We start from the raw sequence: 23,803 nt of genomic DNA on the forward strand, positions 1-23,803 counted from the left end.
CTCCTGAGTATCGACCCCCCGCAGATCGGTAGCACAAGCTTTTCATTTACTGCAGATTCTAGGTGTTAAGCACTATCACCGAGAAACACTGTATAGTAAGATTTAATCTCCAGTGAGTGTGTATGGTAACAGCAGACTGGAGGCCGAGCAGAGAGGGAGGTGTGTGAATGGTGGCTTTTAACGGGCAGCCGACCCACCAGGGGGTAAAGATGGGTGTCAGCAAGACCCCCCGCCCCCCCCCGTTCCCTTTTCAAGTTTGGGTGGAAACTGGTGCTGTTGTCGGGACCGTGCTTCTCCCCGGGGGCCTGTGACACACACCTGTACACACGCTCACCCTGCTGCCGGTTCAACCCCTCTGAAACGCACGACCACACACGCAAGAACAGGAAACAGACTGTGGGTGGATGTTCTTAAAATCACAACCCGTTTGATGTAGGGTGAAGGCCTTCGAGGAGGGTGGAGGAAGGGAATCAGGAGGCAATCTTCTTGTTCAGTTAAAAATGAAACCACCTTGTCCATGCAAAGAACAACGTCCACTTTATTGTCTGCCACAGGCACACATCACAGCCAGACGTCCTCTGGGAACCGTGTGGACCTGACCGCGACACAGCACGCTGCAGTGCCCGCACACCACACCCGGGGCTCCCTGTCACAGTCCGGAGAGCGCACGTGTGCGTGGGCAGCGCGGAGGAGAATGGCAATGAGCTGGGGACAGTCTGGGTCTCGGAATCTGTGATACGATCTATGCATGTTAACGACGACTAAGTCACGTCCTAGAGGTGATGGCCGTGACCGCGACGGTTGTGGCGGTGATGGTGGTGGGAACCGGTCAGGTTTATGGAGCACAGTCCGTGAGTTAGGTGTTCGCAGGGCCCTTTTATACATTTCTTCTTGAGCTTCACAACAACCCTTCGGGCAGCCAGCGACCGGCCTGATCTCCATTTTTGAGGGACCAGGAGATGTAGGTTTAGAGAGGCATAGAGGGGTTTAGAGAGGTAAGTGTTAGCTCAGAAGAGTCATAAAGCTGATGAATGAAGCCGAGAATCAGAGATGTGAGTCCCCGCTAGAGGAACCCAGAGTGGGAAGCCAAGCGGCGGTGCCTCTGAAGCCCTCTGATGTCATCCTCTGCATCTAAAGCGAAGGTGAAGGGTCACGACCAAAGTGATTCTTCAGGAGCCGGGGGGTCAGGAGAAAGACAAGTGTAGTGTTTGGGGACTAACTGGTACCCCCTCTACAGGTTTCAGTCCCACTCATTACAAAGGGGGAGCTAGTCACCTCCTGGTAACAGCTGACCAACGTCAGGTTAATTTTGGATTCTTGTTGATAGGACCTAAAAGAACATCTCCCCCCATCCCTCACTTTCTGATTGTATGCTAGCTTCTTTCTGCCTTCAGGGAAAACTGGTGCCCCAGTCTGACACTTTCCAGAATTCATTTGATCTCAAGTAAGAACCAAACTGAGTTGTTCACACAGGGCAGAGTGCTGTCAGTCTCCCCTTGCTGTACCACATCACATTCCCTCCTCAGCAACCTGCCATGGCTCCCCAGTACCCCCTAATCTGATGTCATTTCTTTGACAACTTCCCTGCGCCCCTTCTCCACCTCCCCAGGATACACACAGCTCCCACAATGCGGTTTTCATTTTGAATAGGTTCTTTCTCTTCTCATCTTAGGCCGCTCACACTTCATCTGCCAACTCAACAGCTGTTCCTTCACTATTTGTTCACAGCAGCAAACTGCCTAACTAAAAATAATTGATTTCCCCTCGTTGGTAGGTTTGGGAGGCAATGAGCTAAGCTGTGGTCAATAAGCTAAGGGCAGAAATCCCTCAGAAACGAGTTCCTTCCTAGAAATAACAGTGGAGCCATACTAGGTAAATACTCTTTGTGCCTCACTCAACCTACTTTCTCTTTCCTGGAATGCAGATGTGCGGCCTGGAGATGCAGCAGCCACCTTCCCACCATGAGACCAGAGACCTGGGGCCAATGGTCTCTACCGTAAGGATGGCAGAGTAGAAAGGCAGAGCCTAGGTTCCCACTGGTACAGCTGAGGCATTGTCCCCCACGCCCTTCATGTCTTGACACAAATGAGCCCCGTCCAGTGCAGTCACGGGTGTCAGGGTTTCTCTTGCTAGCAGCCCAATGCAGTGACGTCTGATACACCTCCAGACTTTATTCCTCCTCATTTGTGGGTCAGTTTGGATGCTACCCACGCTAGGATACCCTCCATGGCTCTCTCCCTCAGAGACGACCATTGCACCTTTTATTGTGCTCCCCCATAGTCACTTTTCTCGGCTACAGCACCTATTCCATCTGCTCGATGCAGCCTAATGAGCGTCTGTCCCCCTGCCAGTCTGCCCCATTTCCTGAAGGGCGAGGGGCTCCATCTCAGCAGCATTCCCAGAGTGTCTGCAGCGGCGCACTGCACCGGAGCGTGGAACCCACGTGGCACTCTACTTCCTAGCTGTTTGCTCTCGGGCCCTAAGTTAGAGAACCTCTCTGTGTCTTGGCTTCCTCATCTACCAAAAGGAGACAATGGGAGTACTTAGCTCACAGAATTGTCACCTAGACAAAAGAGTTTCGTCATACTTAGAAAGGCTCCTGGCATATAGAAATGCTTAATGACTTGCAGGCTCTTATTAATGTGAAGGAGATCATAGTTGCTGAAGGGACAAAGAAATCGACACTTAGTTGCTAAATAAGTGAATAAAGGAATGAGTCACAGGCAGATTCCTATGAGTTCAGACCACAGGGCAGAGGTCACGCCCTCTCTCTCCTGCCTGTGCCTAACTCTCTCTCCTTTCCATTCTGAGTAGGTCTTCCCATATCCAGGCAGCTGCTTTAATGAACGATTTAAAGCTAAAAAGGAAGGCCAGGCTTTGAGCACTGACTTCACTTTTTGCTGTGCAATGCTGGGCAACTTTCTTCACCTCTCTGAGCCTCAGTTTCTCCAACTGTACCGTGAGGATAACCGCACTAATCTCACAGGGTTACAGTGAGGATGGAAGGATACAGCACGCAAAATACATAGTGCTGTGCCTGGCACGCTGAACTCATGAGTGCTAGCAACTGTCATCGGACACTGTCATTATTTTTCTTGTCAAATGTGTGGCATCCCACCAAGTCATGTGGCCCTGACGTGCATGAGACACTTGGGGTAGAGTCACCTTTCAGCCCTGTGGGGCCTGTCAAGACAAACTGCATTGGAGTCAGGGAGAACACCTTTCTTGAGTGCCAACAAACAGCTATGTCACTGTCATCTTTTCCTTTAAGTGGGGGACTATTTAATATACAGCAGGTGCTCCAATGATGTCATTTCATTATAACATTGATGAGGGGAAAAAGAAAAATCGATTTCCAGCCCGGGCTGCAGTCTGTGCGGAGCGTGCACGCTCTCCCACGTCCCAAAGATGTGCATGTGAGCTGAACTGGTGTGTGCACATCGTGCCAGTCGGAGGGGGTGAGAGGGACCCCAGGACGAAGGGATGGCTTTGTGCCTTGTGCCCTGAGCTGCTGGGACAGGTTATGGCCACCAGCGACCCTGAACTGAAATAAGTGAGTTGAAAAACAACGATCTTACTTTTATTAGTCTTTCCTAAATGAATGTAAAGCTCCCATTGATTTCACTGTTTAATGCTGGAAGTGTTTTGGGGATCTTTATTTAGAAATTTGGTGAGGGTTTTGTGATTACAAATAAGGCTGTTGGCACTTAACTCTTGCTTATGTCAATTAGCCTAGGGTCAAAGTGGTTTCCTTATGAGTTGTTTCAATTAAAGTTCACAGTTTCCAAACTGCTGACAAGGTCAAGTGAAAACGTACTACTGTGTGTGATTTACCTTAAAACCGTGGCTGCTGAATTTTCCCCTTAAGAACTAGCTGTTAACTTCAGGTGGATCCTTAGTTGACATCAAACTTGGCTATAAGGTACGGTGCACAAGAGAACAATCAAGAAGCAGAGCTTTTAAACAGCTACAATATTCCCACCGTTCACAAGTCTACTTATTGTCAATGACACATTTCAATCTTGCTTGTAGCATTTGCCCCTTTTGGCTTTAAAAGAGGACGGGTATACAGCTCTATATAACTTTCCCTTTAAACTTAAATCAAGCTTTTATGTTAGACCCACTCACGCACTTGACAGCTCCATTAATTTATTTTCACTATAAAACATGCCATTTTACAAGCTATTTATTCCACTTGGTTGTCATCCAAATGCTTTTTGACATTACTGCCCTGGGACTGAACTGTGTAAACTCAGAGCCCTCATAGATAGAAAGTCACTGTTTGAAATCTTGAAGAGCTCTCAGGACCGCGCCCCCCTCACTTCAACAGGCATTAATTTCTGCTCTCTATAAAGGAGCGAGAGTGTAGGTGTGTATCTATCTGTGTGTGTTTTCAGGGGGTCATTGTGGGCGGGCTGAGTGAACCAAGGGATGGAAGAGAGGGATCGTTGCCCCCCAAATCTTGTCCAACAGGGCCTGACTCAGACCTGGGAGATGCTAACTTGGACAGCGAAAAAGATCAGAGAGGAGGTTGGGGGAAGGAAGAACTCTCAGGCCTGAAAAGACTTAGTTGTCCTAGGGCCCAAACTCGGCGGCGACTCTTTCAAATGGGAGGGGTCCAGAGAAAGTCAAGATTTCACCAGCACCCTTTTCCACACCTCCGGCCAAACAAAAGGCCGGCGTGGAACAGCTGAAGGCAGAGACCCCCACTGGCTTGGCAGCCCATCGATCAGGTGGAAAAGCCTGAGCAAATCACAACTTGGCTTCCCCCAACTTTTCTCCCCAGACTAACAAACCACCCTCCTCGCTCCCCCTCTGCCTCCAAGCCCTGCACAACTACGAGGCCAAGGAAACCGTTCTATGATGCTCACTGGTTTCCAACTTTCCGCTCATCTCCGTCTCCGCAGCCTCCTGCACAGCGGCTGGGGAAAGGGCAAGTTTGCAAAGGCGAGTCTACCAAGTCCTGGGGAAGCCACAAAGAAGCTGCCACACCGACAAAGATTAACCTCTCGTGGGGCAGACGCAGAGCGCCAGCTGCCGTTCCAGGGACGAACGTGGGCTGGGGCTGGCAGAGGCGAGCTGCGGGCGTGGGTCAGCCTGCGGCGGACAGTCAGGCTGGGAACCCCGCGGTCCCCCACAGCCTCTCCCCACGCGGGTGCCCCAGCACCTGAGCAGGGCGTGGGGACAGCGCCGCGCTCTGGCCCTGCCCGCCGCAGGTAGCTCTGGCGCCCGCCCGCGCCGCGCGCCCGCTGCTTGCAGCCACCAGGAGAGACGAGAGAGGAGAGGCAGCTTCAACCCACGGCGTCATGCTTCCTGCCACCACATTACGGCGAATCGTCACCAGGCTAGGGGAGAAGAGGGGAGAGCGGGGGGAGGGAGGGGAGCAACACACGCAGCCCCCCGCCTGCCCAAACCCGCCGAGACGGGGCCACGTCCCGCTGGAGTCCCTGCGGGACCTGCCCCGTTTGCACAAAGCGCCGCGGCTGGGCCAAGAAGGGAGGGAGCCGGCCACGAAATAAATAAATAAAAACAGAGTCGGGTCTACGTAACGCCCTGTCGAAAGCGGACGCCATATTTTTTTGTGGCTTATGTCGACATAGGGAAACGTAGACATGTTTTTCCTCCTCCTCCTCCTCTCGGGCTGGCTCCCATTTATCCAAACTTGTAATCAAAACTCTTTAAAAAAATCTCTCCCCCACCCCGGATCTTCTTATTTCCTCCCACCCGCAAAAAGAGCCCGCACCCCCCCTTTCCGCACCCCCTTCCGATCACAAACCCGGCCAAGTCCCATTAACAACACATTTTCGGGAGCCGCGGCGGCGACGGTGGCGGTGGGAAAGTTGGGCTGGAGTGGCCGACGCCGGGCGTGCGGGGCTCGGGGCCGGCGGCGCCGGGCGGGGGCTGCAGGGCGCCGAGGCGAAGTTTCTTACCTGCGCCGGGGCTGGGAACGCGGGGACCCGGGCTGGGAACGCGGAGACGCGGCACGGGCGTTCCAAAATGGAACTCTGCTGGCTGCCCCCACCCACTCCCCACTCTCCACCGGGCGCCCGGCGCGGGCTCCGTGGGAAAGAGGGGGTAAGCCAGTCTGCCGGACAGACAGACAGAAAAAGCCCTCGTACGGAGAACAGTGGTCAAAATTTTTTAAAAGAAAAAAAAAAAAGAAGGCAAAAAAAAAAGGGGAAAAAAAAATGTCTCGATCAGTGGGGAATCTACGCCAAAACCCACATGATCTGTAACGTCAGCATGCGTATTTGCATACGATACCACCACCCGAGCTGCCACCCGGGCTCGGGTTCCGCAGAAAGTTACAAAGTGAAATTCAGCCCCCTCCCGAGACGCCGGCGAAATGTCATTTTCAGGCGGAAGCTGGGGTCGGGGGCGCGCCAGACCCAAAGGCGTTGGTTCCCAGCCAAGGTGGGGGGCGGGGGGCAGTAAATTAACTTAGAAGTCCGAGCCCAGTAACGGAGTCGATGGAATTTCTGCGAGGGGAGGAGGGGGAGGTGCGAGCGAGATCATTGAATATTAAGCAGGTCCTGGCGCAGCGGCCGAACCCTCTCGGTGCAATACCCATTTTCTTTATGAAAAGTTCAAGGTGTCACTGATGAGCTCGGCAAACTGTTGATCCTGACCACGTGGAGCGGCGGTCTGAGGGACCACGGGGCGCGGCCGCTCGCCCGGCGCCGCCGCACTGGCAGGTCCCGGGACCCCGCGCCTGATCCGCGGCGCTAGGGGCAGCGCGCGGGCGGGGCGGCGCAGCGCGGAGGGCGCTGCCTGCGCCTTCTGTCCTCTTCGGGCTCAGGGAAATAATAACTAAAAAAAAAAAATGTTTTTAAAGCGAGAAACATTTTATTCCCGGAATAGTAATGAGAGGGCTTGGGGTAAGGAGGCTAAGGGAAAACAAACAAACAAACAAAAAAACCGCTCTAAGTTATATAACGACTTAAAATGAGGTGCCTTTTGCTGGGGAGATTCCGAGATTTCCTCTTGCGCTAGGTCGGAGGTTGGTAAAAGATTCTCAAACTTTTTTTCCTTAAGAGCCAATAAACAAGCAGACGCCCCGGGTGCTGACTTCAGCTCCTCGGAGGGCTGGCGTTTGCTGGGATTCTGACTCGGGGAAATGCACACCCCTGCGGCGCTGGCGGTGAAGTCCCTCGGAAGCGAGGCGGTTCACTTTCGGAGTCCGGACTCCTCTGGCTTTCCCGGCGGGAGAACATTCCGAACCACCGCCGCCCCCTGGCTCCTCTCGGGCATTTTAGAGCACTGGCCGGCTGGGATCTCGCTGCCCCTCGCCCGCGGCCTCGGGAACTGGAACTTGCGTTTTGGGCGCGGCGCTCCTGCCACAGTGCTCGGTTGGGGAGCGCTACGGCATTCGGGATCCCGGGAAGGCTTCGGAATGAATCTCGCGGGGCAACCTGTCGGCGCCGTTCGTTAACTGCCCGGATGGACCGGTTTTCCCTCCGTGGGCATCTCGACGCTCCAGCTCCTCCCGGGCGTGAGCTGAAAGCGGGCTTGCAGTAGCTAAGCCTAGGGCGAGGGAAGGCCGGCCGGGGTCTGCTTTTGACACTCTGAGCGCAGCGAGAAAACAAGAATCCTGGAGCCCGGAGGCATCGCGGCGTCTCTCTCTGCCTGCCCGCCCTGAGGAGGAGCAGGCGCGGAGCTTCGGAGCTCTCGGCCAGCCTCTGCTCCGGGGAATTAGAACGAACTCTAGCGGCGGTTTGCGATTCAGCTCTGGGCGCGAGGGCAGCAACAGGTGGCTGTGTGTGGCGGAGTGGAGGGAGGCGAGGACCGCGACTGGGGTGGGGACAGCTGGCCTTGGGAGCCGACTGCGTGGCCAACGCGCTGGGTTACTTTTTGGCCTATTTTTCTTTTCCACGGATGAAAGAAGAAAGTAGCTAAGAGGTTCCCCCCCCCCCCCCCATTCCAGGATCTCCCCTAGGGCCCCACTTTTTCGAACATAACCCCTTGGGTCCCCAAGAGATTTTTACCATCAAAATAAAATTGGTTCATATGCAAAACTTTCTTACTGGCCTGCACCTGCTTGTTTAGTTGGTGCGGATGCAGAATCTGTTTTTCCCCTCACAACGTATAAAGCAAGGACCTGGACTGGCAGGGGGTGGTGCTTGCATACCTGAGGCGAACGCCCAGGTTTAAAGGACCCTTGGTGAGCACTTCCTTGATGACTGTAATCCAGGTCGCTTCGCTTCACATCTTTCTCAAACTTACTTGATACCTCTTGTTAAAGATCCTCATCTACTTGCCATCAACATCAGAATTTAGCGAGGCTGGCTTCCCCTCCCCCCTTCCTTCAAAGGCATGCCAGGAGAGTAAAAGAAAAAAAAAAAAGGATTGCCCCCATCTTTAATTTTTTTCATTTTGCCCACTCTTGAAGAGTTTCATGTCTCACTCTTACCCTTACTTACTTTTGACCCAAGTCATTACACCACTTTTCTGGTCCTTTTAAAATAAGTGTAGTTCTCAGTTCGCGTCCATGGAAATGCTGATCCCTCAGGGCGGCGATTCCCATTTTGAGGCCGCACCTCCTTTTGTGGTCACTTAGGAGGGTGTCCGGTAGGCCAAGGTTCCTTCACCTCACCCCGTGACCGCCTGCTTCTGGCTGGCAAGGGTCCGGGTGCAGCAAAGCAGGCTACCCCCTCCGGACTTTCTGCAGACTTTCCATGTCTTCCGGGTATTTGGATCTCATGGACACTGTTGGGGTTTCTGATGGGCAGCGAGCGGTGTCATTAAATTGGTCAAAGTGTGCGTAGACTGAACTTTCACCATATAAACAAAAACAGCAGAGAGGAAAACGAGGGTGACTTTTATATTAAATGCTGTGCTTCCAGTTTCCTTTTTGTGTGGGCGGAGTAGGCAGGCCCTTATCTGATATGATTCAGGAGCTTTGGAATCAATAGTTATAAGAGTAATGTCTATTGAGTACTTTCTATGCATATGCTAGTTGCTACTTAATTTTTTTTAAAAATTTTTAAAAGATTTTATTTATTTATCTTTAGAGGGGAAGGGAAGGAGAGAGGGAGAGAAACATCAATGTATGGTTACCTCTCATGAGTCCCCTGCTGGGAACTGGCCTGCAACCGGGTATGTGCCCTGACTGGGAATTGAACCGCAATTGTCTGGTTCACAGGCCTGCGCTCAATCCACTGAGCTATACCAGCCAGGGCACTACTTAATCTTTTCAACAACCCCATGAGTCAGTGATTCTTAAAGGGTGTTTTGGGGTTTTTTGGTCTCAGGTCTCCTTTAAACTTTAATGTTATTGAGGACCCCAAATAGCTTTTGTTTATGTGAGAGAAATATTTACACACATATATATAAGAAATATAAATATATACTAATTAACCATATTAGATATTAAATTGGAGAAACATAGGAATCTACGCACACACACTCCAGTGGCCGTTAGAGCAGCGGCACCACTATTACACGTCACGTGGCCTCTGGGAAACTGTAGTGTACTTGTGAGAAGATGGGAGTGAAAAGGCTGGTGACATTTTAGCACCCTTATGAAAACAGTTTTGTTTTTGTTTTTGACATTAAGGACTCTCTGGAAGAGTCTCGGGGCTTCCCAGGGTGCCAGGTGACTTTTTGAAAAACCACTCTTTGTATCTGCTGTATCATTAGGCCTGTTTTGCAGACAAGGGAACCAAGGCTCAGAGAAATATAGTCACTTGCTCAAGGCAAGTGGAGGAGACAAGGATTGAAACTGGATCCACTGGAGCCCAGGGCCAGGGTTCTTACTGACTGGGAATTCCACCTTTTGCTGACAACCTGAGCTGTGGCCTAGAACAGCCTCTGGTGGTTCCCGAGACTACTTTTATGAACAATGATCGTGTTTCAAGTCTCTACCAGGTGCTGGGCACGGTGCCAGCCCCTCAGATGTGTTACCTTGTGAAATCCTTAAACTGCCTACCCTCTGGGTATTGTTTCTACCCATTTTACAGGTGACAAAACTGCAGTTCCTCGATGTTAAGAAACTTCTCCGAAGTCACTCAGCCAAAAATAGTAGAACCTGGTTTCAAATCTTTGGTGACTTCAGAACCAGCTACGGCCACGAGTCCATCATGGTGCTTTATAGAGGCCTGGGAAGGAAAGAGCAGCTTCTATTTATAATTTGGTGAGAATGAGGCCTGGCTGGGGAGTGTTGACAATTTAGAAATGGCAGGAGTAGAAGAAATGAAAACAAAACCAGAAACTCCTCCTCGGAGGAGTCCTCCTGTAATGGCAGCAAACCCACCCTGGCTTGTAAACTGAAAGCGTTGTGGTGGGTACAGCATCGATTTGGGAGTGACATGCAAATTGCAGGGTCACCCCTCCCACCTGCCTGATACTAGCACGTGCATCCTAGATAAATACTTTTTAAATGAATGCAAAAAAAAAAAAAAGATAAAAGAAAACACAAAATACAGAGAAACAAGCAAGAAAAGGAAACCAGTTATCAGCAATCCACTCAGCTACTGGTGATAAGTTTGGTATATATCCTTTCACATGTTCATTTATTTTATCTTTCCATCATAAGACTTAAAAGAAATGACAACTGTTAAATACCGATTTACAAACTGTAGCACGAACCAACACCACTAATAATAAGGTAAGACAGAGTGTGACCTTTGGGCGCCCTCAGATCTCTGTACCAAACACCTACGAGTGGGAGGGTTAAAAGGAAACATGCGAGACATGTTGTTTCCTTCCATGTCTGCATCTCCCCACCCTGCGGTTTGATATAAAATGCCTCACGCCCTGAGATGAAGTCCCTTGACCTTGGTAGGGCCAGAGCTAGGACTTGATGCTTTTAAGTTTATAGCAGGAGCTCGACTTAGCAGCAGCTGGAACTGTCTTGGAGTGTAGAACTGAACATGTACAGAATGGGGAAAGCTCAGAGTTTATTACTTATTTGATTTCCTGCTCTTGTCTGATCCTTGCATTATCCCGAAAGGCAAAGAGAATGAGTACTATTTTTTTAAAGGTTTTATTTATTTATTTTTAGAGAGAGGGGTAGAGAGGAAGAAAGAGAGAAACATCAATATGTGGTTGCCTCTCCAACGCCACCTATTGGGGACGTGGCCTGCAACCCAGGCACGTGCCCTAACTGGGAATCGAACCAGCAGCCCTTTGGTTTGCAGACCCACGCTCAATCCACTGAGCTATACCAGCCAGGGCCAGGATGAGTACTATTATTCCCATTATACAGAGGAGGTGTATGAAGCTTATAAAAGTTCTAGTAAGGACTTCAGTTTCACAGACTACACTCGGATCCACGATTTAAACCCAAGTCTTGTAACTTCAAGGCCAGTGCTATTTCCATGATCATTTCCCACCATTTGCTATCATACCAAAAGGGGACTAAACATGCTCACTCTCAGACACTGACCCTCCTTTTTATGGAACCCTGGAGAATGATCATCCAACAAGGTCTTTTTTACAATCATAAACTGTCTGTAAACATATCTCAATTTATGTGCTTGTCTCCCCACTATTACATCAGGCTCCCGTGGGCAGGCAGTCTGTGTCGTTTACTGCTACACACATGCTCAACCTGCCTGGTGTGTCAGAGGTGCACACTGAGTGGTTGCCGGGTGAATGAGGGTGAGCGAATGAATGAAGTGCCTTTCCTGTTAGGGCTCTTCCAGCAAAAGGGAGATAACGCTGTTCAAGTGTATATACACCTTCTGTTTCCCTAGGAAGATTTTAGCTTAGAGCCGCATTTCCTGGGGTCAAGGATTTTGTATTTATGGAACAAGGACTTCGTGTTTGGTGAGGCAACGTGTAGGCCGTCAGCCTTGCCTGCATTCCCAGCATGAGAAGCAGGAGCACTGCACTGGCCCTTAGCCATCTGTTATGTCAAGTAGCTCATTTTACAGATGGGGACACTGAGGCTGTCAGTTCGTGGCAGTGCCAACACTGGACCAACCCAGGTCTCCCAACGTCTGGCTTAGATGAATCCCCTACAGATTTGCTTGTAAATGACAAAGACTCAAGCCTGTCAGAGAGAAACAGAGAGTGCCTTCAGTCATTGCACAGAAGACCTAAGAAGGATCTGTCCAGCCAAGGACTGTGGGAAAGGGACAGGATGCTCCTGTTACGAAGGTGCGACAGGAGACAGATGGCAAGATGTGGTCAATGAACCCACGAATCTGTCTTTAAAGCAGGGATAATAATGTCTGTTGGCTTCCTTCAGGAGATTTTGTGAGTCTCCAATGTGACATGAGTGAATGTGCCTCCTTATTCTTTGTAGTGAACTTATATGTACAAGGTCTGTCCAGCCATATAATATGAAAAATAGAGAGATTTATTGAAGAAGATACAAGATACAAAAAACGTTGTACACAGGACAATGACACCTCAGTCCCCTTCAAAGTAGGCACCTTGGGACCTCACACAGTTTTCTCAATCACCATCGGCTGCCCCATTGTGTTTTCTTAAATCTGAGCAACAGTCTGAAATCTCTTCCCTTTCAAAGGTGACTTTAGTCTTGGGAAAAGCCAGAAATCATAGGATACCAAATCTGGGCTGTAGGGTGCCTGAGTCACCTGAGTGATTTTATGTTTCGCCGAAAAACTCTGCAGGAGACGTGGTATGTGAGTGGGTGCGCTGTTGTAATAAAGCTGCCCATAAGCAGTTTCCCATAGCCGTGGCCTTCTGGATCATAGTTTCCAGGGAAGAATGTTCAAGCCTAATGCAAACTCTGATGCGGATTCATTGCTCTACTCCCTCAGTCATCTCGAATGCAGTGCCCACACTGTACACATGCTCACTCAGCAGTGTCTACCACCCCCCCTGACTAGTACAGTGAAGTCATCAGTGTTCACACATGTTCATTCCAGTCCACTCTCCTTGGCTGCCAGGTTACATCGATGCTGTGCAAACTGTTCTTGTCCTATTAACAATGGCTGGACTTTTCCCAGACAAACCTCACATGTGCCATTATGTATACGTCAGTCCAGCTGGTCGTTTGGAAGCTAGAGCAGAGAGGCACCAGAGTTTGAATTCCAGCTCTTGCACTCACTTAACTTCTCCAAACTTTAGTACCCTTATCTCTGAGTACTAAATGGGGGTAACGTAATGCCTGCCTCCCAGGAATGTTGAGATGACTCACGTAAAGCACTGAGCTTTGTTCTTGACCCACTGTGAGTGCTCAGTAAGCGTCAGCTACTATGATCATTTATTATGTGAAAACAATAAATATTCATGTTGACAATTCTAAAAGGTCACATACATAAAACATATTTGTTGAAGGAATACATAAGCAAAAATAAATATATAAGGTAGATCGATATCACTCAGTTTCACTCACCCTCCCCCCCCAAATCACTGTGAATGTTTTGCTGTGTATGTGTGCCTACATAAATTTTAAAAATTGTCTACTTTTTCCCACACACTGTTCTAGGGCCTGGGATACAGAGCTTACGCCAGATGTAGATAATAAGAAAACACACACAGAGATCTTGCTCTGTCATTTCCCTGCTTACAGTCTCTCGTCACCTCCCATTTCTTCAGGATGCACGGGTCATTTTGCACAAACAGGTTCCAGCCACTCTCCCAGCCTCTTCTAAACGTGTCCTCTATATTCCAGGGTCGCTGCGTTACCTGCCACTCCCTGAATTTGCTATGGTCCTTCCCATGTTTGTAAACGTACCCAGTACCTGAAATGCCCTCCCTCCTCTGTGCTTCAAGACTCAGATCAAATGTAATTTCCTTCAGGGAGCCTTCCTCCACCCTTTCCAAGAGAGTGAATCCTGCCTTCTCTGAAGTCCTTCAGAATATTGCTCTACTCATGAACGGGCACTTATTGCCCTGTAATCTGTTGTGGACCACTCTGCCTGGTTCTAGGAATTGTATCTCTACCCCTTGTGGCTAAGGGCGAGGGACGACCTTTGGAATGCCAGCCGCAGGAGACAAAGCCTGTCTCTGGTAGCAAACCCTGCCTCAGTTTTCTCTCCCTGCCCCCAAAGCTTGGTCAGAAGTCAATGACGGGTAAGACCCCTCACAGCGGGGGAGGGGGGCAACCTAAGCCAGACTCAATCATGTGGGAGGCCTTCATGGAAGGACTGGGGGGGCTGCAACAAAGAGCAGCTCTAGAAGCTGAGAGCAGTCCCTGGCAGACAGTTGACAAGGTAGAGGGGACCACTGTCGTACAACCACAAGGAACTGAATTCATTCTGCCAGTAACCACAGACCCTGCCACCCAGACCAGGACGGCACCCCTGGCTGACATCTTGATTTCGCCCAGTGAGACCCTGAGCAGAAAATCCAGTTGCACCACGTCCAGACTTCCAATCTACAAACTGTGCGGTAATGAATTTGGGCTGTTTTATGATGCTCAGTTTATGGTAATTTCTTACACAGCTGTAGAAGGCTGACAAAATATAGAGGGTGAGTCAATGTTTGCTAAATGAATGGATGAAAGAATGGAAACATGCATAATTTGGTAGTTATAAATGATAATTGAGAGGAATGCCTTTCATAGTTTCCATGAAAAGGTGTTTTCTATGAAGATGCTTCTGCCTGTCTCTGCCTCTGGAAATGTTTGGCTCAACTGCATCCTCCCTCTTGGGGACACTTCTAAGATCCTAATTGTCCTCTGTTCTGGTCTTAGCACCCAGGAGCACTGCCTTCACTTGAGTCTATTGGCCTCATTCCAGGTTCTGAACACACGGCCTACACGTCTAAGACTGTCTTAGTCCGCTCTGGCTGCCATAACAAAATACCACAGACTGGATGTCTCAAACAACAGGGACCTATTTCTTACAGTGCTAGAGGCTAGGAGATCCAAAATCAAGGTGTTAGCAAGGTAGGATATATTCTAAAAATTCTTCCCCTGGCTCATAGACACTGTGTGCTCACCTGACCTCCTTGTGTACTCATGGTTTGGAGAGCCATCATCTCGTCCTCTTTTTCTGTAAGGGCACTAATCACATCTTGAGGGCCTTATCCTGATGACTATATCTAAGCCTAATTACTTCTGAAGGGTCCTATTTCCAAATATTATCACATTGCGGGGTAGGGGTTTAACATATGAGTTTGGGGGGACGTGTTTAGGCCATAACACAGACCTATGACCCCGCCTTCAGGCCAACTTCTACCATTATTGGGCCCATATGTACTTTTTATTTGCCTACTTGCTCTAAACCCAGGCGAAGAAAATGGATACTGTTTATTGAGGGATGGGTGTGGTCCCTTGGAGACTCCAATGGGACACAAGCTTTCATGAGGTTTGTACCTGGTGTGGCAAGTGGACATGGCAATAGTAACGAGTTCAGTGAGTGAGTGAGGGGCTGTCCTGAGTGCCAAGGGTGGTATTGTAGGCAGAATAGTTGCCCCCCAAAACTGTCCACATCACAACCCTCAGAAAGTGTGTACATGCTAACTAACACGGCAAAGAGATTTCGTGATGTGAAAGAGGATCTGGAGATGCAGAGATTATCTGGAGTATCTGATTGGATCTAATGCAATCACAGGGGTCTTTATAAAAGGGATGCAAAGGGTCACAGTCAGAGAAGGAGATGTGACAATGGAAGCAAGCAAGAGGTCGGAGTGATGTGGCCACAAGCCAAGGAACACAGGCAGCCACTAGAAGGAGGAAAAGTCAAGAAGGTGGATTCGGTCCTGGAACCTCCACCTGGAATGCAGCCCTGCTAACACCTCGATTTTAGCTCTCTAACCTCCCTTTCAGACTTCTGACCTACAGATGGAAGATAATACATTTTGTATTAAGTCGTGGTACTGTGTTACAGCAGCCGTAGGAAATGAATACAGATGGTATGGGCGTGCTGTGCTGGACGCAAGAGGTCTTGCAGGTGGGGCCAGGGATGTCTGAGCAGCAGCTGCTGTGAACCAATGACTGAGGGATGATGGGATGATGGATCCTCAGAAGAGGGCAGTGAGGACAGATGACCCTGAAGATAAGAGGGTGCTCCTCCCATTCTCTGTCCCCTACATTGATGTCAGGCTCTCTATACATTTCTCAAAACTTGGGCCAGCCCTTCAGGAAAAGGAGCAAGGGATGGGAGACAAATTGCCTGAGATTATTTCTGTTTCATTGGATGAATGGGAGCTCAAAATACAGATGGAGCTGCATTACAGAAATTTAAGAAAGTTGTAAGTCTTTCACACCTGAGTTGAGATTTCCGGTTTATAACCAATACGCTCTTTGAAGAACGTGTTCTTTCCAGGATGGTGTGTGTGTGTACGCAGCGGTCGTATACAGGCGCTGGACCAAAATTTGTCTGAGGTCTTTCAAGATTGACTGAAGGTGAAAAATTAGAATATGTTGTATTTTGAATTACTTTAAGATTCCCCCAAAGTTGCAAAAATAATATAGAAAAATCACATATACCCTTCTCCCGACCTTCCTCCAGTGAGAATAGCTTACATAACACTAGTACATTTTTTAAAAATGAGGAAGTTCATGTTGGTATAATGGTAGTTAGTTAATTAGTACAAGGCCTCATTAGGATTTCACCAGTTTAAATTAAATACATTTGTTTTTAGTTCTATGAAGCTGAAGTTTATTTTTTATGTTGTAGTTACTTTATAAAATGAAGATTCTTTTTTTTAAGGTTTTATTTCTCTATTTATCTTTAGAGCGGAAGAGAAGGAGAGAAACATCAATGCACGCTTGCCTTTCCTGGGTCCCCTGCTGGAAACTGGCCTGCAGGGAACCAGCCTGCAACCCTGGCATGTGCCCTGACTGGGAATCAAACCGCGACTGTCTGGTCCGCAGGCCCGTGCTCAATCCACTGAGCTACACCAGCCAGGGCTGAAGATTCTTATTTTGAGACAATGGTAGGTTCATGAGCAGAAGTTCCCCCAGCTTTCGCCTTTACATCCTGACTCTGTTCTCCTCCTCCCCATCCCCTTCGTAACCCCTGTCAACCATCAATCTGTTCCCAATTCCCATAATTTTGCATTTTAAGAATCTTATATAACCAGAATCTTGTAACATGTGACCTTTTAGGCTTGGTGTTTTCCACTCAGAAAAATTCTCTGGAGACTCATCCAGGTGGCTGCTTCTATCAACGGTTTGTTTTTGTTCCTGAGTAGTGTCCGCAATATGTATGTGCTAGTTTGTTTAGTCATCTCCATGTTGAAGGACATCTGGGTCTTTTCCTGTTTCTGGCTATTATGAATAAAGATGGCATAAATATTTGTGTACAGGTTTTGGTGTGAACCTAAGACTTTTCTGTTACTGGGATAAATGCCCAGGAGTATGCTCAGTGGGTCATATGATCAGTACATTTTTAGTTTTGTAAAGAACTGCCACAAAGAACCGTTTTCTTGAGTGGCTATATAATGTTAAATTTCCCCCAGCAATGTTATGAGTGATCCAGTTTTTCTGTGTCCTCATAGGCACCGGATATACAAATATTTTGTATTTTAGTGTGATACGTGTGTAGTGTATCTCTTTGTGGCTTTAATTTGCATGTCCCTGATGGCTAATGATGTTTGACATCTTTTGATGTGCTTATTTGCCATCTGTAGCGCCTCTTCGGTAAAACGTCTCATCATGTCTCTTGCCCATTTTTAATTGGATTGTTTGCTTTTATACCATTGAGTTTTGAGAGGTCTTTCTGTATTCTAGATAGCAGTCCTTTGCTGGATGGTTTGCAAACACAGGGTCTGGCAGAAGTAACGCCCACTTGAGTGTGGTGGGTAGGGTAATAACATGGGTGCAATAATTTGTAGTTTTAATTTGAACATTTCACCTAAAATGCCATATGGTGTGCTTGAGTGCAATATTATTATGTTACAGAATTACATACGTATGATTTTGTAACAAAAAGAAGCGTTATTTGTGCTGGACCCTGTATTTTCTCCCACTCTAAAGCTTGCTTTTCATACTTTTGGTATAGTCTTTCACAAAGTGAGATTTTTAACTTTAATGAAATTCAGTATGTAATTTTAGTGTTTAGTTTTCACAGGTTTTGAGATTTTGCTGTAACTGATTTCTAGCTGGATTCGGCTATGGTTACGAGGATACACTGGATATAAGTTCCATTCTTTTAAATTTGTTGAAGTTTGTTTCATGCCCAACATATAGTCTGAGTATATGTTCCATGGACACTTGGAAAGAATGTGTGTTCTGTTGTTATTGGGGGAAGTGTTCTATAAATACTTATTTGATCCTGTTGACTGATGGTGTTGTTGAGTGTTATATTCTTGCTGATTTTTTCATCCAGTTTTTTAAGTCAATTGTTGAAAGAAGGCTATTGGAATCTTCAACTGTGTATATTTTTCTAGTTATTCCTTCCACTCTGTTAGTGTTTGCTTTAAAGACTTTGCAGTTCTGTTGTTCAAATACATAATTACCTTGTTTGGGGTCCACCCAGCTCCTTGAGTCTATACTTTGTACTTGTTGCAGAATTTGAGATGGTCATTCTTTCTCTGATAATCTTTCATCCTTGTCATCTTTCTCCTCTCCTTCAGGGACCCCAGTGACACAAACATTCGGTCTTCCATGATGGTCCCACATCAGTTCCTTGAGGCCCTGTTTTTTTTTTTTGGGGGGGGAGGTCCTATTTCTTCTGTTGTTCATATTGGATGATTTCTGTCATTCTGTATTTGAATTCACCGCTTCTTTCCAATGCCCCCCCCACCGCATTATGCTGTCGAATCCATCTACTGAGACTTTTATTTTGGATATTGTAATTTTCAGGTCTCAAATTGCCATTTAGTTATCCTTTCTATCTTCTATTTCTTTAGTGAGGTTTTCTGTTTACTCATTTGTTTGAAGCATGTTCATATTTGCTTATTGAAATGTTTTTATCATGGCTGCATTAAAATCTGTGCTATTCTAACGTAATCGATTTGATTATTGATTGTCTTTTTTTCACTCAGTTCGAGATCTTCCTGGCTCTTAGTATGACAAGTCATTTCTGATGGAAACGTGGACATTTTTTATGTCATGAGACTCTGGATTTATTTGCATCTTCTGTTTTAGCTGGTTTTCTCTGACATGAGGAAAAGGGGCTCTGCCTTGTCCCTCACTGCTAGATGAGGGAAGAAGTCTAGGTTCCCCACTTGGCCTTTGTCGGTATCTAAGATGGGGGGCTCTTCTTTACTGCCGGGTAGAGGTAGGCATTCCAGCTCCCCATGTATTCTCCATGACACCGTGATGGGGATGATCTTGTGACCAATGGACTGTGTTGAAAGCCTCGAGTCTCCATTAGGCCTCCTCTGATGCTACCCTCCAGGAAAAGAAGGTGCCTATTGTCTGGTAAAGATGGACATCCAGGCTCCCACATGGCCCCCATTGAGACCAGTGGTGACGAGAGTCCTGGCTCCTTCCTTGGTCTTCTCTGACAGCATCCTGGTGGCGAATTGGGGGACTCATCACAGCTTCACCAAGGTGGAAGTCTGGGCTCCTCACCTTTAGGCCTTTGATGGCGTGGATGGGGCTGGACCACAGGTTCCTCCCACCTCCCTTGGTGTTTGGCTCGAGGAGATAGTTACAGTCTAAGCCTTTGCTATCTTGCTAGTGGGCTGCTCCTTTCCTCTCCTCTGGGGAGAGAGAGAGCAGGCTTTGGTAGCATTTTATTGGGGCTTTTCTGTTTTTATCTATACCTGTTGCTGTTCGCAGGTTGCTAGTTTCTTCAGCTCCAAAGTCTTGGGCATAGGAAGCAACAGAAAACCCAGGGGAATCGCTGCTGCCTTGTTCCTCCAGTCCTGAGTTCCCACACCGGGCTGCCTTCTTGCCACTTTTCAGTGCCTTTCTGTGTTTGTCTTACTTAAATTGTGCAGAGATTTTTGTTGTACCTAGCAGAAGAAATGGAGAAAAGTATGTCTGCTCCACCTTCCCCAAGGTGGAAGTCCTAAATGGTGGAATTTTAAGGCCATTTCTAGAGGTTTATCGTGAGCACTTCCCTCCTGTAGGATGGTGACTATCCTCCTATCACCTTATAAAGGTCTCAGCCGTCCTTAGGAAGGAACTAGGTACGGGGGGGGGGGGACATCCTGGCTGGAAGACCTGCCTTTGATATACTCTGAATCTTTAAAGGGTCACGATTCATTTCTCTTTTAGAGAAATCAAGGAAACATTCCCATCTGCCGTCTTGGACACAGCTTGTCTTCTGAGCTTGAACCCCAGTCCTGTCCTGACAGTATGAAACTTCAAGGGTGGTAGCTGTGACGACAACACTGAGGAAAGAGTCAGAAGCATCCTGCTGCGTGTCCTTGGGTGATTCACGTCAGCTCTCTGGGCCTCTGTTTCTCTACTGCAAATGCAGGAACGATGGGCCTAGAGCACATCAGGGTTTCCACCTTCAACCATTTATAAAGCACCGGCTTGAGTGTCCTATGGCAGGAGCACCTGCCCTTTAATTTGCTTTTCTGTGATTGGCATGCACCCAATTTCTTTCTTTCCTTTTCTGGTTCTGGGTGCACCTGTGCTGTCTGGGTGCACCCAGAACCAGGTGTCCTCGGAGGTCTCAACCTCTGCCTGAAGGGGACAGTCACTTGGGCTCATAAATTCAAGGTGCTTGCTACCTACACCCTAACCCAGAATCTAACAGAACGTGTCCTCCTGGCAACGTGCCCATCGCAAGGACGCTCCAAGCAGATGCCACAAGCTCTTCGGTGTGCTGGTATCGCCCTTCCTTGGACTGTGGACGGGACACCCGTCGTTGGTTCATTTGAAATTTTCTAACCATGTGTTTCCTTTCTCCTTCCAGTTCTAAGGCACTTAAGTAAAAAAAAAACAAAAACAAAAACAAAAAACAATCAACCCTCCCTTGTTCCCACACATTTTGGAGCAGACACTTAACATCATAGCCTTCCCTTTAACACCCTGTCTGCTGCCCCTCCCCTATGACAGAAGGTTGCCCGCCAACATAGTTGCTCTTTAAATGCAGGTGAGTGGAAACTCATCTCCTTCGGAGTACTTTGTGAACCCCATGACACTTACGATGGACAGTGCTATGAACCGGCCAGCCCCCTCGGACTGCCTCCTGGTACATGACTCCGGGAAGTGCCTGGGTAGGTGACTGCCCCCTCGGGGGGCAAGATTCCCACTGACAGCTGGATGGCTCCCTGGAGGGCTGGGACTGAGTGCGGGGCTCCGGTTTCTCCTTCAAACTCATCCACTCCCTGTCTACAGTGCAGTCAGAACTCTGGACGGTGCCAGGTGGGTACTGAACTCCCCGGAGTGATCACTTTGTAAGGTGTATAAATGTCTAGTCCCTCTGTTGTGCCCCTGGAGCTAATATGATATTATATGTCCACTGTAATTGAAACATACATTTAAAAAAGTAAGCATCTACACGGGTCTGGAAATAAAATCAAGGTTAGTTAAGTTGCAAATAATAACAGTTAAGGATTGGGGCAAAATTATAAAATGTCTTTTTATTTTTTGCTCTGTTGTCTTAAAATGTAATGTTCCTTTATGATACCTTCTTAGTTGATTTCAAAAATATGATATATAATTTAAAAAAAAAATAAAATTAAAAAAGGAAGGTCCCAACATTACGAGGAGCATCCTCATCTTTTGTGGCCACTGCTGCATCCTCACACACCTGGAAGTGTGCCTGGCTCTGGCTTACAGACTCTCAACAAATGTTTGTTGAATGAATACATTCTGTAGTTACCTCTTTGAACTCTAAGTTCTGCGAGGCAGGGACCATTTCTGTTTTATTACCTCTGTAAGTCTTCATACTGAGCATATAGTATGTAATCAATAAATATCTACTGAATCGAGTTGTTCCTAGGATGTTGCTGATTAATTCCTCAACCGCGTCAGTGTGGCCAAGAAGTTAGCGGCAGGGCTTCAGAGTCAGGCAGTCCTGCGTGTGAGTACTGACTCAGATGTTTTCTCTCTGAGGATCTGTGGCAAGGACTTCAACTCTGTGGCAAGGACTTCAACTCTGTGGCTCTCTCCTTCCTTTGGGAAAGAGAAGGAAGACAATACCCCCCAAGGCACTTCAACCACAGGTTGTTGAGAGGATTAAATGGAAGGCACATAGATGACAATAAATGGTAGCTACAGTTACTGTTGTTGTTGACATTATGTCTGACTTGCGGTTCCTGATGCCCACAGTCATGCCCATGCCACTCGGTTGAGCTTTAAGTGCATATGTCCGAGAGGGCTGGACAGTCTAGGTGTCTAGGCTGTGGGTCCCCATCTAGAGGCCACGGGGGTGGATCTGGGTGCTGTGAGAGTTACCTGCAGGCTGTAAACAGAACATTGGAAACCCTAACTTGGCCTCGATGAGACTGTGTTTTGTGTGTGTGTGTGTGTGTGTGTGTGTGTTGGGGGGGCATTGTGCAAACAAATGATGGCCTGATCATTACATAGTAAATGCTGCCTTGTAGACAAAATACTTCAATCCCTGAGAGTTGTGAAGGGAAATGACCAAAGGGACCTGCGTGTTGGTCTAAACGACCCAAGTCTTCACTGAGGACTAGAATAGAGAGGGAAGCATGGTGGCCGAGTCCAGGAGTTCTGGACTCAGGTCCCCTGAATGGAACCCTGAGTCCACCTCCCTCCACCTCCAAACTGGGCCTCTGTGGGCAGGTTCTGTGTCTCTTTGTTCTCATCTGTAAAATAGAGATAGTAGCTACCGTGCAATTTTGATTGTGAAGATTGAATGAAACAATTCATGGGAAGAGCTCATAGCAATTCCTCGGGCATTGTACAAGCCTAATACAGGTTACCTGCCGTGATTGAGTCATCCTGGTTGCTTTATCCTTTTCACAGGTGTTATTCTCCAGCCAACTTTCTGGCTCCTCTCAACTCCACCATGTTCTCCAGACTTGACCTAGTTGTGGGGCACAGGTGTACACCCGATACTCGCCTGGGGCCTGCCGTGACAGCATTAGGGGAGGATGACCTCAGCCCCAGGAATACTTCCCAGTGACCGTTGGCTTCTATTTATATACCCAGCACTGGGCTTGCTCAGAGAATGCCAACATTACTGAGACACCATTAGCCTGTCTATCTCCTGGAGTCTAAAACCATCCTCTGCCATTACCATAAACCGTGCCCAAATGATAGAATGTCAGAGCTGATGTCAAAACCACAAGAGCCTCTTACCGCTGATGGACAGAAGTAGTCACCACCATGTTCAATGCAGAAAATACTGGAAAGCCCCACATTGGTAAGCCCTTCCTAGTTTTCGGAAGCATTGCTACAGAATCACTCTCCCAGCTCTCTCCTTCTCACCCTTTTCACTGTTACCTGTCTCTTTTTTTTAATTTATTGATTTTTAGAGAAGAAGGGAGAGTGGGGGTGGGGGAGAGAGAAAGAGAGGGAGAGAAACATCAGTTGTTGTTCCACCCATTTGTGCGTTCATTGGTTGAATCTTGTATGTGCCCACACCAGGAGTCAAATTCACAGCCTCGGGGTATTGGCAGGGTGCTCTGAGCACTGAGCTACCCAGCCAGCACTTCACGGTTGTTATGTTTTACTCCGACTTTACAAAAGCCTTCTCACTGGTCTTCCTTCTTGTATCCTCGGGAGCTTCAAGTCCCTGTTCTGTTGCACATTTTTTCTGTAAAGGGCCAGATAGGAAATATCTTTGGCTTTGCACGTCATAGGTGTCTGTTTCGGCTGCTGACTTACACTGTTGCAGCACAGAAGTGGCCATAGACAATACGTAAATGAATGGGGATGGCTGTCTCGATAAAACTTTATTTGTGGGGGATAGAAATGAAATTGCATGCAATTTTCATGTGTCATGAAATAGGCAGGGGAATCCCCAAAACACAGAATTTATTTATAAAAAGTTGTGTGTTTTTTCTTACATGTTTAAACTTCAGACACCTTCAAAGTACATTCTATTTGATGCAATACACC

The 23,803-nt window shown here is 47.8% G+C and overlaps 1 protein-coding gene and 1 long non-coding RNA gene across 5 annotated transcripts in view; one reads left to right on the forward strand and one right to left on the reverse strand.

Annotated features, from left to right (window-relative positions):
* ZHX2 (zinc fingers and homeoboxes 2) overlaps positions 1-6,430 on the reverse strand; it is a 136,289-nt gene extending 129,859 nt beyond the window's left edge. For both annotated transcript variants that reach the window (XM_053661184.1, XM_053661183.1), the window contains exon 1: positions 5,931-6,430. The gene's annotated coding sequence lies outside the window, so the exon portion shown is untranslated. The remainder of the gene's footprint in view (positions 1-5,930) is intronic.
* Positions 6,431-14,380: 7,950 nt separating this feature from the next.
* LOC119064822 (uncharacterized) lies at positions 14,381-21,959 on the forward strand. Of its 3 annotated transcripts, XR_005085488.2 has the most exons (4): positions 15,843-16,267; positions 16,600-16,800; positions 20,036-20,191; positions 20,865-21,959. It is a non-coding gene; the product is annotated as an uncharacterized LOC119064822 (long non-coding RNA). The 3 variants fall into 3 exon arrangements; XR_008390812.1 differs by lacking the exon at positions 15,843-16,267 and adding an exon at positions 14,381-14,806 and having other exon boundaries at positions 20,036-21,959; XR_008390811.1 differs by having other exon boundaries at positions 20,036-21,959.
* The last annotated feature ends 1,844 nt before the right edge of the window (positions 21,960-23,803 follow it).

Source organism: Artibeus jamaicensis, unplaced genomic scaffold, assembly GCF_021234435.1.
Source record: "Artibeus jamaicensis isolate MK-2021 breed Jamaican fruit bat unplaced genomic scaffold, CSHL_Jam_final scaffold_916, whole genome shotgun sequence".
Taxonomy (NCBI): Eukaryota; Metazoa; Chordata; class Mammalia; order Chiroptera; family Phyllostomidae; genus Artibeus; species Artibeus jamaicensis.